We start from the raw sequence: 17,745 nt of genomic DNA, 5'->3' as shown, positions 1-17,745 counted from the left end.
TCAGTGACTCTGGGTTTCTATGCATTAGCATGGCATTTCAAGCCTTCCTGAATCTATTCTCTACCTACCTTTGCAACTATTATTTGCCCCATTCGATGGTAACCTAACTACCTTACTCCTATCTATACACCTTGGCTCACTGAAGACTTCTGACCACAAATGCCACACAGTGAGCTGTACTGAAGGAAGAGCAGGAGACAGAGAGGAGGAGGGAAAGAGAGGGAAGAAAAGGAAGTGAAAAGAGGAAAAAATTCAGAAATTCTAGCTCTTGAAAATCTTAACATTTTTTCCTAAAAATGCCCGTGTGGTTTAAAAGAACTGCCTCCTTTTATTGAAGGAAATTGCTTTTGGAAGCCTCCAGATAAGTTTACTTTGCAAATGGTGCTTTTGTAGTATTATTAAAAAAAAAAAAAAAAGACAAGAGACCCAAAATAGGGTCATTTATGCTAAGCCCCACACCACCAAACCAAGACTTAAGTGCAGTTTCTGCTCTCCCAGAAATGGAATCTTAAATCAGTCAGGAATCCCCTGATCAGCACTAGTTAGGTCATCTGCCTGATAAACCTCTGCTCTGCCCTAAAGGAAAGCGACCCTGCAATAACCAACCTGCTTTCTTCCTTGTAAAGTAGCTTGTAAAGTACCAGACACAGGTACCTGTGGAGCCCCTCGAGCTCGCGACTTCGGCTTCTCGCGGCCTCTGGAGGTCGGGGTATATCCCTGTGGGATCCCAGCCCTGCAGCTTTTACGTTAAAGCTCTCAGCTTTACTGGAGCTCTTCTTTCTCCCAACTCGATTAACTGGCCGCAGTCGGACTGGATACGACTTCAAAGCCGGACGAAGTTCGGGGTCACACTGGTTCCGGTTTGGAAACCTGACTGGGTCCCACGTCAGACCCGGTCCGACTTGGAAACTGAACTGGGTCCAGGGAAGGACTGGGTCCAGCTTGGAAAGGGGACTCAGTTCGGCGTGGACTGGGTCCGACTTGGAAACCGGACTGAGTTCAGGGTTGGACTGTGTCCGCTTTCAAAACCGTCTGGCTCCAGGGCCGGAAGGGGTCCCGTGTGAGGCCTCCGGTGAGAATTTTTGTTTGAAGACTGAAGGAGCAGGTGAACCTCACAAAAGATAATCCTGAGTTACGGTGGCCACAGTAAACTTTCATCGTAGATAAGCTTATCCATTTATGAGGCGCCCTACAGAAAAAGGCGTCTCAGCCAAGCACTCACCGTTGAGAGGGGAGGGAAAATTATTTTTCCCTCGTCTAAAGTATCTGGTGACCAGGACGAGAACGCTGGGGCATCGCGCTCCCTCTGGAGCCTGCGAAGGGATCCTGGGAAAACTGGCCAAAGCGGACAAAGGGTAAGAATTCTTACCAAAGAAGCTCTTCTATCTCTGTGGCACCTGGTCCATAGAGGAAGGTAAAATTTCCCTTTGTCCCTTCCTTTCCAAATCCAGATTGGCAGGCAAAAAAAAAAAAAAAAAATTCGTAATAAGATCTTGAAATTGTGACTTGTGAATTCGCTTTTGAGTATGCACTGGTTGTTGATCCTGTGTCTCGAAGGGACAGCTACTGTCTAACTATGTATCTCATTTTGTGTCCTAAGAACTTAAATTGGCAGTCATCAGGTTGGGGGCTCCCAAGTATGGCTGGACAAAAATATGGGTTGCACTCCATTTGTTCTTAGGGTCCTACCAACAGTTGCCACTCCTTAGAGGAATTGTTTAAGTCTTTATTTTGGTTATCTTTGGGAGTGGCTCTGAATCTTGGGAGGATAGTATCTTTTGCACTCTGTTTGGGGATGCCTCGTTAACCATGGGTTTTCTCAATACTGCCGGGAATATTTACTGCTTGCACCAGCTGAACCCTCACAACATATTCAAAAGGATTTTCAAAAAATAGTTCTTTGGTCAGAAGTTGGATAAATTGGAAGATGATATTCAGAGCCTTATAGGAACGTTTTTTTAGGTCTTCTCCCCTAACCTAAACTCAAACTGTATCCAGAGGGAAAGCAAAGCATTCTGAAGCCATTGTGAAAGAACTAACTGAACATTGCAAAGAAACACAGCTCTAAATCTAGAACTTGGGAATCTTTTGATTTCCATCTTAGTTGAAGATCTTCTCCATGTTATAAAGAAGCAAACTGAAGAGAAGTTGTAGTTGGATGAATGGGTCAGTCTCTGTATCATGTGACCCAGGGTAGTCTTCAGTAAATAAAAAGTTGTTTAAGGGGTGCCTTGGTGGCTCAGTTGGTTAAGCGTCTGCTTTAGGCCCAGGTTATGATCTAGGAGTCCTGGGATGGAGCCTGGCATGGGGCGCCCCTGCTCAGTGGGGAGCCTGCTTCTCCTTCTTCCCCTGCCCCCCCACTGTGCTCTCGCTCTCTCTCAAATAAATAAAATCTTTTTTTAAAGAAAAAGGTAGTTTAAGCTTGTTGGTTTAATTTAAAAAGACATGTCTTTAGAGTTATCAGCATTAAATATAATGCTTTTATTCTACCTAGATTTACTAAAAGTCAAATAAGCTCATGTTCTGTTTCATAATTTGTCAGCAAGAAAAATAACTTATGATGGTTAGCTGTTTAATGCCTTGTGAACTTTTCATGACTAATCTAAATATAATTGTTAATAATAAATAAATTAAATAGATGTAAGTAAAATAAAGGTTTATAAATGAAATTTCCACACTAATTATACTTTATGGTATGTCTTCTTAAAAATAGTTTCTGAAATCCTTTTGGTAACTTGAAACCTTAGTTATACTGAGATAAATTAAATGATGGTTATCATTAAATATCTAGATCATTCCCAAATAAAACAAAATACTGAAACATTACCTATTGAACACAGGTTTATCTACCCCTGACTTCTACTTTCAGAGGAAATAAAGATACTCGGGTCTATTAGTAAACATGTTTTGTGTCACACTAGAAAGTTTACTATGAGGAAGAATATACTTCTAGAAATTAGGCAATGTACTTATAAATGTTCTAGTTCACAGAATGCTACTGTAACAGTCCAAAACTGCTAACTTTTTAGTTTTCACAAGGAATTAAGGATTCTAAGGGTTAAGACTTCTAATCAATATGTAATTAAATCTGCTTAGAAATAATTACATGGGACTGAATGAACTAATGAAGATAATTATAATTTTTATAACTTTTTGTATGAAACATTGCCCGTTCCTTAATGTTTTGTTTTTCCAGATTTAAGGAAACCTTTTCTCTTAAGCCACCTATGACTAGCAGCAATTTGGTAAAGTATACCTTTGTAAACAAAGATGAGACATTTACTTTTTCTTCCTGTCTGATCCCTCCAGAATTCAGAAACTCTTAAGTATTCTTTTCATCGGACTATAGTTATTTGCATAAATTCAATAAGAATCTGTTCTCCTTGTAACAGGACACAATTGGAAACAATGGTTATATTGCCAGGGCCTTGACTGGAATGCCATTTGAGAATGTACATAGACTCAGATATGACCACACAACTTTAAGGAACTAAGGTTGACATTATGGAGCCAATAAAGCCCCTTGGAAAAACTACCTGATACCTTGCTTACAAGGGTTCCCAGCAGCCTTACCAGGTAAGTAGAGAAGGTCACTTCCTGGCATGCGCCGGAAAGTTAAAATATTTGTGGAACCTCAATAAGGCAAGAATTTACCCAAATCTATAGGTATTGCAGGTGAAGTCTGATGGCTAGCCCTTGGCTTGGTTTCCTAGCCTTGAGAGGCTTTAAAGTGTTCAATCTGAGATACCTTATGAAAAGTTTCAGCAAAGCAGACTTAAAAGGAGCCTATATGATCAATTAACTATTCTTGCTGCACTTATGTAAATAATATCAGGCCAAGTTTAATGCAAACAAATTAGCTTTACTATGATCTTCTTTGGTAAAAATGGAGTTGACTGTAGAGAGAAAAATTATATTTGTACCTTTGTCTATATTTAAATTCTAATCCTGCTAATTGTCTTTGAGGTTTGTTATATATATGTAAACTGGATTGGATACTGAATTCCTCTAGTTTCCTCAAATATCTGGTTATGACTCTCCAAACTTATGTTGACAATTCTCTCCCACCCTTCTGATTTGGAATTACTAAGAAGAAAGACTGCTCTTGGATGTCCTTGGAAGGGATGATACTAGGTCCTTCTCACTACCAAGACAGCAGCCAAACTTCAGGGACTTGAACTTCAGGTTCATATCTCCCAATTAAAAAGGGCTCTTTCAGACTCTTGGAACTGTACACCAGCTGGAAATCTAAAATTAAAATTGACTAGGAAGGTTTCTCCCCAGAAGCAGACGGCATCTTGACGTAGGCAGCTTTCCCGAGATCATGGATCAAAATGTTCATCCCCAGTATGAAACCTTTATTCTTTTGCCTTTTTGCTACTTGCTTTTCATCTTTGTTAATGCATAGGAAGACAATGCTCCTTAATTCCTGGCATCCATCCCTGAATCTACTGGTAAAGCAGTTGCTGCCAAACAAAATCCCTACAGTCTCTGACCATACTTGTTCTTTATAACAGGATAGCCCTTGATTATCTTTTAGCTGAGCAAGGAGGGGTTTGTGCTATGGCCAACACCAACTGCTGCACTTAGATTAACTTTTCTGGGGAAGTTGAGACCCAGCAACATGAGATCACTGAACAAGCCAGCTGACTTATGAAAGTGATGCCTCCAATGGGGCCTTTCTTTGACTTATTTGATTCTCATTGGTTTGGGTCTTGGAGACCAAGGCTCCAAAGTGCACTCCAAACATTGGCAGTTATCCTGCTTATAATAATCATAACAGTCTTCCTGGTGCACTCAATGCTCTCAAAATGCATGTTCACAGCCATCTCCCACAAAGCAAATGATCTCCTGATGAAAAGAATGTTGGAAAAGGAACAAAGAGAATGACCAACTAAAAGAATGTGAACCTACAAATGAGCAAAGGAAGAAAAAGAGAGACAAACCAAGAAACAGACTCTTAACTGTAGAGAACAACCTGATGGTTACCAGAGGGCAGATGGGTGGGAGGACGGGTGAAAGAGATGAAAAGGATGGGGGATTAAAAATCCACTTTACCATGATGAACACTGAGTAATGTATGGAATTGTTGAATCACTATATTGTATGCCTAAAACTAATATAACCCTGTATGTAAACTATTTTGGAATTAAAATTAAAAACTTAATAATAAAAAAAAAGAACGTGAACCTGAAGTTGTGGCCTATGAATATCATACAGAGATTCCACAAAAACTGCAAGAACCCCAGAGCTTAGCTGAGAGTGGCACTAATGCCTTAAATTTTGAAGACATCTCTCAGGTAGGCTGAGAGTCTGATAAAAAAAGGGGAATTGTTGAAAACAAGGAAACAGAACTGCCCAAAATGGAATCACCTGTACTAAGTCCCATACCACAAAACTGAGATTTAATTACAATTTTGGCTTTCCAAGAAATGGAATCCTTAACCAGTCAATCAAGAATTGCCTGATCAGTAGTAGTTAGGTAATCTGCCTGATGGACCGCTACAATCCCCTAAAGGAAGGTAACCTTGCAATTACCAACCTGCTTTTTTTTTCAGTTATGTTAATCACCATGCATTACATCATTAGTTTTTGATGTAGTGTTCCATGATTCATTGTTTTTGCATAACACCCAGTGCTCCACGCAGAACGTGCCCTCTTTAATACCCATCACCAGGCTAACCCATCCCCCCACCCCCCTCCCCTCTAGAACCCTCAGTTTGTTTTTCAGAGTCCATCGTCTCTCATGGTTTGTCTCCCCCTCTGATTTCCCTCCCTTCATTTTTCCCTTCCTGCTATCTTCTTTTTTTTTTAACATATAATGTATTATTTGTTTCAGAAGTACAGGTCTGTGATTCAATAGTCTTAACACAATTCACAGAGCTCACCATAGCACATACCCTCCCCAATGTCTATCACCCAGCCACCCCATCCCTCCCACCCCCCCACCACTCCAGAAACCCTCAGTTTGTTTCCTGAGATTAAGAATTCCTCATATCAGTGAGGTCATATGATACTTGTCTTTCTCTTATTGACCTACTTTGCTCAGAATTAATACCTATTCTTCTAAAACTGTTCCAAAAAGTAGAAATGGGAGGAAAGCTTCCAAACTCATTTTATGAGTTTTTATCAACCATTACCTTGATTCCAAAACCAGACAAATACCCCATCAAAAAGGAGAATTACAGGGCACCTGGGTGGCTCAATTGGTTAAGTGACTGCCTTCGGCTCAGGTCATGATCCTGGAGTCCCTGGATCGAGTCCCGCATCGGGCTCCCTGCTCAGCGAGGAGCCTGCTTCTCCCTCTAACCCTCCCCCCTCTCATGTACTCTCTTTCTCTCTCTCATTCTCGCTCTCTCAAATAAATAAATCTTAAAAAAAAATTACAGAGCAATATTCTTGATGAACATGGATGCAAAAATTCTCACCAAAATACTAGCCAATAGGATCCAACAGTACATTAAAAGGATTATTCACCACGACCAAGTGGGATTTATTCCTGGGCTGCAAGGTTGGTTCAACATCCGCAAATCAATCAATGTGACACAATACATTAATGAAAGAACAAGAACCATATGATCCTCTCAATAGAGGAAGAAAAAGCATTTGACAAAATACAGCATCAAAATACAGCATCCTTTCTTGATCAAAACTCTTCAGAGTATTGGGATAGAGGGTACATACCTTAGTATCATAAAAGCCACCTATGAAAAACCCACAGCGAATATCATTCTCAATGGGGAAAAACTGAGAGCTTTCCCTCTAAGGTCAGGAACACGGCAGGGATGTCCACTATCACCACTGCTATTCAATGTAGTACTAGAAGTCCTAGCCACAGCAATCAGACAACAAAAAGAAATAAAAGGCATCCGAATTGGCAAAGAAGAAGTCAAACTCTCACTCTTTGCAGATATGATACCAACCTGCTTTTTTGCCTAGTATAACTTCCTTGTTCCTGCTCTCCCTTCTGCCTAGGAAGGTCTTTCATTTTGTGGAGCTCCTCTCTAACTGCTAGATTGCATGCTGCCTGATTTGAATGCATTTTTGCTCAAATAAACTCTTAAAAATTTTAATGAGCCTCAGTTTATCTTTTAACAATTCAAAGTGATTATCTGTTGAGCAGCAGAAAAGTAAAAACTCAAAGTCCTATCAGCTCAAATTGATCACTATAGATTTGTCACTGGAGGAAAAGAATGGCATCTAATTTGATAAATTGCCTCTTTGTTTTGCCTCGTCCACTGATCATGTGCATTCTCTGTTGGAATCTTGTACAGGAAATCTAGGATACAAAAGGACAGCACCAATCCATTAAATTCAACCTAGTGATGGAAAGCAGGATGAAAAACAGAGAAGCCAATATGTCCACAGCTTCAGGGTGGCAACTTCAGGAAGCACGTGTACACTTTCTCAGTTAATGTTTGCTGCATGCCAGGTAGAAGAGCTTCACACAGAAAGTGTGCTAAAATGGAATGGCTTTGAGCAGCTGGCTTTACAAAGTGCTTCCTGTGCTCCAGCCCTGCCCTGAGTGCCTTCCATTTATTCATTTGCTCAATCCTCACAGTAACCTTCTTAGGTGAGAACAATTACTATCTACAGTTAATAAGCAAGGAAGCTGAGACACAGTGTTATAGAAGGTGCTCAATGTCACACCGTTCACATGTGGTATAGCTTAGATTCAAACTAGGTCATCTGATCCAAAGCCCACACTTTTACCACTGAATCAGTCCTGTCCATCTTCTCTAAGGATTCACCATCTTTGGCACATAACTTAGAATCCCTCTCTGGGAGTGATGATGGAGTTTCATGAATCATCCACATTTTCCTGCCTATTTCACCTTGTGACCAGAGAAATAGATTTTACTATTAGTGCATGTAAGGTATGTATGTCAAAAAATGCAAATCAGTGGATTAAAACACTATAAGGGAAATTCATGCTTAATAAGGAGCAGATGGACTAAAATATCTTTGTTAAAGGACAAGGAATGTAAGTCAGCAAAGAGGTTAAATAAGGAATCGATTTAATGACTTCTTCCTGAAGATGAGCAGTGTCCAACTGCTGATGTTAAAGAAAAACAACAAATAGAAGGTTCATATACTTTGTACACACTGCCTGTTAGGCAGGACACTGAAGCTGAAATTTTACACACTAGGTTGTGTGTTACAGATATTTTTCCAAGAAGGAAAAAAAAAAAACTGGCCTAAGGTTGGAGAAAGGTATCCAGTCAAAGCCTTGATGTTCTTCTATTAAAAACTTTTTTTTAAGTCCATTAGATTCTCAGGCTTTTGAGGCAATTATGCAGTTCCTGATAAAACATTACCCGAGTGAATTATTTATAAAGCTGCAGGAAACTGCAAACTCTGGTGAGCAAAGCTTTTTGATATCCTCATCTCCTGGAGTGCTGTTTTGGTGCTGCCCTCTGCCCCCTTCTGCAGGGATTCTGGGCTCTCTTTGGCTATGGCTGCCCAGTTACCTCAAAAGGTGGCCCAGCTCCCAAAGAAAGGCAAAGAATGGGAAGGAGGTATCAAGTCAAGATGCCCCTTTAAGCCCGTTAGTGCCCCCAGCTGCCAGGTTGCTGAAAAGAGGTTAGGCAGCGACAAAAGATTGAAAACAATTGACTCACACACACATGCACACACACATATATGTTCCATTGCTCCATATACGTGTGTGTGTGTGCGTGCACACGCATGTGTGTGCATGTGCGTGTGTGTAAACACATACACACACTCTTGGTGGTTGATTTTTAAACAGCCTAAAAGTGTTAATATCTGTCATTCACCAAAGGTTCTTTCCAACTCTTCAGAGGAAAGCCATTGGGAAAATCTGTTTCACAATCCCAGAAACAAAATGGATTCCTTTTTTTTTTCTTTTTTTTTTTTGAATAATGTTACTAGGTAACACAAAAGATTCCAAATCTGCACCACTGGAGTTTTCCTTTTTCATATATGAAGCCCATTTTGAGGCCATAGAACTCTTTCCATTCTGTAGAAGGAAAAAAGAAAAAAAACTGAAGCATTGGCATCAGACATATTTAGCTTTGAATCCTAACCCCTTCACTGTGTGAATTTGGCACATTACTTAACATTTCTGAGCCTGTTTCCTCAATGAGACAATGCAGATAATATTAACTACAGGTTTAGCTGTTGTGAGAACTAGAGTTGGTATAGTAAACCATAGCACCTATTACATCTTGGGTATTTAGAAATAGAAGCTATTTTAACGATGGCTTGTTCATTCAACAATATTTAAGAGTCTTCCGGGAACCAAGCCCTGTTTCAAGCACAGAAGATATAGCCAACCTCATCGATTCCTAATCTTCCTGGGGACTACAGTCTTTAGAATTGTTAGTATTTGACAGGTAGAATGAACTGGAGTTTATTTCAAGAAGATGGGTTGTCCTCTTAGCTTCATCATGTTTCCTGACAAAGTACTATAACAAGATCCTATAATCCAACCTTTCTCACTTTAATAACATCAAAATTGAGTGGTGGAGTTGTCATTCTCCTTCTAAATAGAGAAATCCTTAGTGAGGGAGAGGAATGAAACTCTCAATGGAACAGCAGGGTATTATATTGGTGTGGAGTAGTTATTATCATTGCTTGTTGCTACTGTGGTTTAACCATGTTGCCTGCTTGTGATTAAGGAAATAATGTTACATCATGCTAATGTTCTGCTTTGGGGAACAAAATGTAAACAGACATTTCCAACACCTGTACCATTCTTGTAAGTGGATAATTTTTTCCTATACCTGTTGGCTTGGTATGGCAATAGGGCCAAAGCCATTGCCTCTCACTGAATATTAGAACACAGCTCAATCTGTCATAGTTTTATTCTTCCCTAGTAGGAAGGTAAGTTTGCAAAGAGCTGAAAAGTATATGTCCCTGGCAAGTAAGAAAAGCAGAGGTTTAAGTGCACGATTTCCAAAAGGAAGCTTCACTCATCTCATTATAATTGATTGAAATTGTATGAAATTTATGTATTAAAGATACGTGTTAAATTGCTTGATAATATTACATGTATATATTACATGTATATAAATTTTGAGTAAATTAAACTTTTAAGTACACAAGGGAAGTTTTGATACTTAAAGTCATTCTATTGTTAATTGTTTTTAATAAACAAAACCATAACCCTTTCATTTCTTTTATGCAAATTCAGATTTACATACATATTAACATTTTGAAATTCAAAATCATTAATTCAGTTTCCAAAAGTACCAAAAAAAAAAAAAAAGGCAACAGCTCACATATTAAATATGTTTTTCCCTGAAGTGTGGTATTCTGTATTTTATACCTTATACCATTACATCTTTCCCAGGATCATGTTTCCATAATAAACATGCATAATCTTTATAATGAGAAAAATACTGTAAAACTAAATAAAATAGATATATACATACATATTTATTTTCCTAAATTATTTTAACTTAAATTAATTTCATGTGAATATTTTTCAGTAAATGTGCACCTTCAAGATAGCCACAGAAACAAGGTTGGGAATCATTGCTCTGATCTAGTTTCCTAAACGTTAGTCATCAGCTCCATGGTTTTTGCCAAAATTTGTATATGACCTTTGCCATATATATTTAAATCTTATATTTTTTTACTTCAAAAGATTCATTGAGGGGCACCTGGGTGGCTCAGTCGTTAAGCATCTGCCTTTGGCTCAGGTCATGATTCCAGGGTCCTGGGATCGAGCCCCACGTCAGACTCCCTGCTCAGCAGGGAGCCTGCTTCTCCCTCCCCCACTCCCCCTGCTTGTGTCCCCTCTCTCGCTGTGTCTCTCTCTCTCTGTGTCAAATAAATAAATAAATTCTTTTTTTTTAAGATTGTATTTATTTATTTGACACAGAGAGAGAGATAATAAGAGAGTGAGCACAAGCAGGGGGAGCCGCAGGCAGAGGGAAAGGGAGAAGCAGGCTTCCCGCTGAGCAGGGAGCCCGATGCGGGGCTCGATCCCAGGACCCTGGGATCGTGACCTGAGCCGAAGGCAGCTGCTTAACCAACTGAGCCACCCAGGCACCCCAAATAAATAAATTCTTAAAAAAAAACGTTTCATTGAAAAATGAAATTCTAATCCTACCTGGAAAATGATCATTATTTCCCATGAAGGAAAGGAAAGAATTAATGTGATAATATTAAATTCCAAACAAATACTATTGCCTGCTTAAAAGCTCTGATCCTGAGGTTTGTTCACTTTTCATTAAAAAAGTAAGATTAACAGGCTTGAGGAGGTTAAAAATAATCTACCACAAAACAGAGAATATATTTGTAATAGTTAGAAATGCTAAAGTAGAATTGAACATGGAATTGTGTTATGAAAGTGTCAATCTCTATTCTTTAATCTTGATGCCCTTGCCACCTACAAACATTTCTTATACTATTATGTCTCACATGCTTTGAGAACCATTGGTTTAAACCAACCAGGGCAAGTGGAGTACTAGTGCCTTGGAAAACACCTCTAGAATTATGGAATTCACACTTTTGCCCATAATTCATTACAGTGATTATCAAAGTGACCATAGATCCCAGTTCAACAGGTCCAGTCCAACTTTATACTGTTGTCCCAGCAAAATCATTTATCACATTCCCTTTTACACTCAAATGTGTCCTAATTTGGGATAATCCATTATATTCTTACCAGGTTGATCATTCATCTGTCTATCTTTTTTTGAGCACCTACTCTGGACCTCGCTCTGTGATAATGACTGGAAAAACAAAGGTGGGTAAAATAGTTTCAAGCCCTCAAAGAGCTCACAAACAGATCAGAGCAAGGGAAGCATTTAGTGACAATGCAAGTGATAAAATCATGCATAGCTCTGTGCCTTGTGCTGTAGAAATCACAGAGAGGGAGGGCAGATGAGACAAAGGAACACTGCAGGTTCCTCAGTGAAAAGGGCAAGACCAAAACCCATAATGTAGGAACTGTTGAATCAGCTCTACAGAAGCTGTCGGTCTTTCCCTTTTAAGATAATGTTTTACTTTGCGTTCATGAGTGTTTGGGAAACTTGGTGCAGTAAAGATGAAGGAAGAACACACAGTTTCCTTTACATATTTCTTCATTGGTTAGAAGGCATGAGAAAGCCTACCCCATAATTCATTACAATGTTTATCGAAGTGACCACAGATCCCAGTTCAACAGGTCCAGTCTAACTTTGGTGGGTGATATGTAGAGATAGATAAAATTATTTCAGGGGAAAGATATTCTCCACAATTCACTAGTTTTAAAACATAGATCATGTTACTAATCTGCTTCAAACCCTTCACTGTTGTCAGAATAAAACCACACTCCTTCCCATGGTCCACAGGCTCTGTCCTTCCTCTGAAGCCACACCTCCTGCTATTCACTTTAGTGCACTAACCTTTGGTTATCATCTAATAGGCCAGGTTCTTTTCCTGGAGCTCTTGTCTTTATTTTTGCTTTCCTTCTGCCTGGAGCACTCTTCCTCCAGTACTCTAAGACTCTGATTTATCTCATGTTCCAGGTCTCAGTTCAAATGTCACCTGCTTAGAGGGACCTTCCCTAGTTCATCCACTCCTACCTACCTCACCTGGCTCATCATGTTTATCATCTTCATAGCACTGACCATGGTGTATCTGTTTCTTGCTTATTGTCTATTTTTCCCATGAAGGGAAGAGCATTACTGTAGTGTTCCCTGTGTCCAGGACAGCGAGAGGCAACAAAATAAGTGGTTAACAAACATTTGTTCGTTGGACTAACAGAAGAGTTTGGGAGGAAAAAAAGAAAATATCGCCAAGTACTTATTTAATCAAAATGATTCATAAAAATCTTTAAAAAAATGTTCTGTCCACATTCAGCTTTGGGGACAGATAAGATAGGAATGAGAAGGGCTGAAGTCTGGGTTTCCAGGTTCATGGGAGCTTGGTGAGGTTGTGAAAAGACCAACTGGTAGGAGCCTCATTGTAAAAATTAAAAATTATTCACCCCTCCAGTGGCACTTGCCAAGGGATACAATAGTCTGGATCTTCAATAAGGCTGTAAAGTATTTTTACAACTTGAATATCCATTTCCAGATTACACAAAGGAATTCTCAGGTGACCTTGAGTAAGCCATTTTGGTAAGGTTCTGTGTTACTTAAATGAACCATCTCTATGGAGAGAAGAGATGAGGCTTGTTAATTTACATTTGTAAAGACACTTTGAAATCTCTGGATGAAAGAACTTCTGTAGAGAGGTACAGAGAGTGAAGTAATATGCTGGGTCAAACTCTACCCTTTTCTAGAAGCAGATATGTGTAGGCAGGCTTCAGGACATTTAATGGGAGCCTCTAGCACATTATTTTTCAAATTAATCTAAGAAAACACCATACTTTCAGTACATTGAGTGTTTTAATCACATGTATAAGTTATTCTAGTAATTATTTCCTTTAACATTTCCCTCCTAAAGTCCCAACTTTCTGTAAAGGGAATTTTTAGTGGGATTTACCTGTGAGGTTTTCCCTCTATAACACTTTCCTTAGTTTTTTTCATTCCTACCCTACATTAGTGGCACTCAGTTCCTAAGCATGACAGTCTCTGCTGCTGAGCTGATTGGGACCCAAATGAGGTCATTTCATCAATTCTAGACAGATGTTTACAAGTTACACTCAGAGATTAAAATAAGCTCAGGAAAGAGAAAAGAGAGAATTTCAAAGAAAGCTGCCAGTCTATGAGTTAATTATATCCATTTACAAGAATGGTATTAATAATTACTTAAGAAATAATTCCAATAGAATAGAACATTTTCTTAGGATAATGATCTCTTTCAGCAAGGCAAATACAGAGTCAAAGATAAGACATTAATTATAAAACTGTCAAGGCAAAAGCCAAGCTTAAAAAAAAAAAAAAATGCAACAGGCAACCACCTTTTCTAGCATGTTACACTGATTATATACTTGTGATTGTGCCCAAATGACCATATAGCTTTCTTTACATTTTTCTTGACCTTATAATTGTGTTTTCTTTGGGAAGGAGGTAGGCATTAAATAATTTCATTACTTGCTTTCGGAGTAGGAAGGATTTGCCTTACTGTGCCTTGCTCTTCCTGAAAGAGAACCAAGCTCGACCCTTTCAATGGGTTCAGACAAGATACTTGCCCTTGAAACTACCCCTTGAGAAGGCTGCAGATCTTGATATTCTTTTTCTGTTCATAATATCTTTTTGAGATTTTGTTTGACTCCTTCACCTTTGAAAACTCTTCTTCCTCAGAAGATAGCTGGTCCCCTTCTAGCTGCTCAGAAGCCATGCGTAGCTGAGTTCTTCCCAGGTCAAGGACTGCATGTTGTCAGTGATCACCCATCTACTCATTACTGGGTGCATCCTAGACCATATCCATGGATTCTGGTTATGTGACTACTGTGCATGGAGCTTCAGGAGAGGTTACCCACACCCAGCCTTAGTGTTCGGGATTTCTTCTTGTCCCCTCAAACATAGACTGTGTGAATGGAGTGGGGCCAGTCTACTGGGTGCTCTATGTCATATTTCTCCTTTGTGTGCCAAAGTTTTCTCAGCTTTTCAACTAGTTATCTTAACAGATGCCTATCACTTTATGGTGGCTGGAAAGATGGAATGCAAAGTCCCTAGGGACTGATTTGTAAACATCTGTCCCACCCTCCAATTCATCACCTTGACAACATAGTATTGAACATTATGACATGATAGAAAACAATTGAACTACTGAATTCCTGTGGGTAAGGCAACCTAAAGAAACACTAAAATACTATAATGTTTGGTATTTTAAAATGAGTAACTTTTTCATGACTGCAGGATTTTTTCTAGCTTTTGACAAGACACCTAATTTGTTCTGTTTGATTGGCAAAGGGCTCAATTATCTTAAAAGAAAGCAACTCAGGGTGTCATCACCATCACCTACTGAGCCAACATCAAATATTTATTGAGCATCCACTGAACGCAAAGCATGTTATAGTATATATGCTAAGAAAACACATCCTATCTGCAGAGGAAGGCATTCTTTAAAGGATGAATCCAAACAAATGGGAATACCCAATTTTCAGCCACTTATCTGAGCACAATGCAAACAGACAAGATGGGGGGATATTGAGAAAGCTAGTTACAAGGTCTGCACATGGGCATATCTTTGTGTTCAGCTATTGGTTCTGTAGGTTGTCTCAGAATCCCCCACATTTAGAAATGGCATCAAAATCCTTCAGGGACTATAGAAAATGAAATAAAATATACCATTTGTTTAGAAGAGCATCTCACTTTGATACTCATCAGGCAGCATCTGTGCTCATGTCTAACCTGCTAACCCATTAACTATTCTCATAATGATAATCATAGTACCTGCTTCAAAAGTTCACTGAAAGTTTTCAGGTAGGAATGTGGCATGGTAAAAGAACAGGGCTTTGAGACAGAAAGACTTGGATTTGAGTCCAGCTTCACCACTTAGTGTCATCTCTCTGTAGGTAAATGACTAAATCTTATTTCTGTTTCCTCATCTCTAAAATGGGTATAATAGCACTGAATACATGTAGTCATGCAGGGGAAATGAAATCAGGTGTAAAAGGCATATAGCAATAGAAAGCCTGAAAGTAATAAGTGCTCAAGAAACAGGAGTAACTTTCTAATTTTGCTCATTTTGAATTGAAATCTCTGTCAGTGGATGAAGGACATAAGGACCTTTAGCAACTGCGATCACTTTCTCCTATGAAATTTATGCACATTGCATTTAAGGTCTATTTTAATTTCATGGCAACCGTATACAACCATGTATTATCTCTTGTGTTATTTATTGTTTTAATCACATGACTCATTAGTTATACACTTAACCATACTAGGTAATTGTCTCCTCAGCTGAATGAAAAGTCCTTGTGCACAAGGCTTATTAGCACCTTTTATACATGTACTTTTAGGGTATATTTAGAGTGTTCACTATATATTTTTCTAGTGATTAAAACTTAAATAACATGATAAATACCTATGATCAAACCATGATACCATGACTTTTTTTTTTTTGAGGGCAAGAACTACAGTGTACAGGTACTTACTGAAGGTTTGATATATGTAGGACATTGTCTTCATAGAGTAGTACTTCCCATATCGTTGGATGCTGTGTTTTGATCTTGCAAATTTATCATTCCTAGGATGTAGCATTGTGTCTTCTTGCACATAGAAAATATTCTATATATGTCTGATGCATAAGTGAATAGTCTTAGTATAAATGTTGGTGAAATTGAAACATGGGAGTATAACCCTATGAATTAAGAGGGATATACATATAGTCAAGGGGAAAATATGGTTATAGATTATCTAAACAGCTTCAGGCAATCTAGGTCTTACAGAGCTCTTCTAGCTTGGTGGGGCTATATGGATATATGATGCTATGTCATTCAGGTAAAGTGGGTGCCAAACAGCAGACCATTCATCGTGACAAGCTAACTCCCAAGAGTCTAATAAAAAACTATGCTTAAACCTCTGCTGAATACTCCATAGGGTAAAAAGAAAAGAAATGGTCATTTGAAATTATTTTAGGATTTGCGAACTTGAAACAAACATGTTGGTGCCAGTTGCTCACTAGCTATAGGCATCCTCAAGTGAATAGGTCCTACCTTGCACCTGAAAAACAATTAGTTTCACGATTCATGAACATTTACCTTACAGTTCTATTAAATTGTGGCTCTATTGTGGGTGGTGGCAGGAGCACTTTGGAAAGTAAACAATTCCTTGAGTTCAGTTGTTCAATATTGTGCTTTGGGGAATATCAGGGTAAATTCTACAAATACCCCTACCCTCTAAGAACTTAGAACTTGGAAGGGATGCAGATATATGTACAAATAACTCAAATATAAAGTAGACTGATAAATGAGACACAAAATATATCTTAGTAATTATGACTTACATATTACTTTAAAAAAGGCAAAATTTTTGCCCCACTATTCACCTTGCATATTCTGATTTCTCACTACTCCACACTCAAAAAGATTATTAATAGCTTGAAGATTTTAAGATATCAATAAACACCTTTTCAGTTTCTGTATGGAGGATCTTGATCACACTTACCATCTGAACCTCTACTTTATTAAACATACAATCTTACTGATGGTTCATATTAGTCACATGCAATAGTATTAAAGTCCTAAAATTTCTAGTAAACAAGAAATTTCCTCTAGCAACATGATAAATGGTCCCAAAACTGCCACTTAGGATCACTAGACCTTTTAGGACTTCTTATTGCTTTGGTAGTGGTCTTAAAAATGCACCCTCTCTACCCAGCCTCAGGGGAACTCAGGCAGACAGACTCCCACTATTAAAAGACTCCTGTGGGACTTTCTGGATGTCTTAGCTGCTCGTCTTCCCTGATCTTGTGCTTCTTAATGCAGCACAGGAAATAATGAACTTGTGGATGTAAATTTATTCTCTGTTCCTATAAGCTAACCTAGGGATGATTCTGTTTGTGGAACCCCAAACAGATTTACCCCAAACAGATAATCTGACAGTCTTTCTCTCAGGACCAGACTTTGCAATCTCCTTGGTTTATTTGTTTTGTTTTGTTTTCAAATAAAAAAAAAAGAGAGGCCCACAGAAGTCAATTGTTTTGGCTAAAGTCACAGTGTTTAGAATAATTGAAGAGTTTCTTTGGTTTTAGACTCCAAATAATAGGAATAAAATGTAGAATATGATGTTTGTATCCCTGCAAAGAACCATCTTGTACTTTTTTGTTGTTGTTGTTCAAATGATGCTGTTACCTATTCCCATAGGCAATTTCTGATCCGTGAAGAATAGAGTT

General features: G+C 38.7%; 1 protein-coding gene across 2 annotated transcripts in view; it reads right to left on the bottom strand.

Moving 5' to 3' along the window:
* The window catches only part of KCTD16 (potassium channel tetramerization domain containing 16), a 268,173-nt gene that overhangs the window by 207,836 nt on the left and 42,592 nt on the right, over window positions 1–17,745 (bottom strand). Inside the window, exon 1 of one of the 2 annotated variants that reach the window (XR_003522219.2) lies at window positions 607–1,483. The exons of the other annotated variant lie outside the window; for it this stretch is intronic. The gene's annotated coding sequence lies outside the window, so the exon portion shown is untranslated. Of the gene's footprint in view, window positions 1–606; window positions 1,484–17,745 lie in introns of those variants that run through there. 2 annotated transcript variants of the gene reach the window in all.

This window comes from Zalophus californianus, chromosome 5 (genome assembly GCF_009762305.2).
Source record: "Zalophus californianus isolate mZalCal1 chromosome 5, mZalCal1.pri.v2, whole genome shotgun sequence".
Lineage (NCBI taxonomy): Eukaryota > Metazoa > Chordata > Mammalia > Carnivora > Otariidae > Zalophus > Zalophus californianus.
The sequence above is the reverse complement of the archived record's forward strand: the minus strand, read 5'-3'. Positions and strand labels throughout refer to the sequence as shown.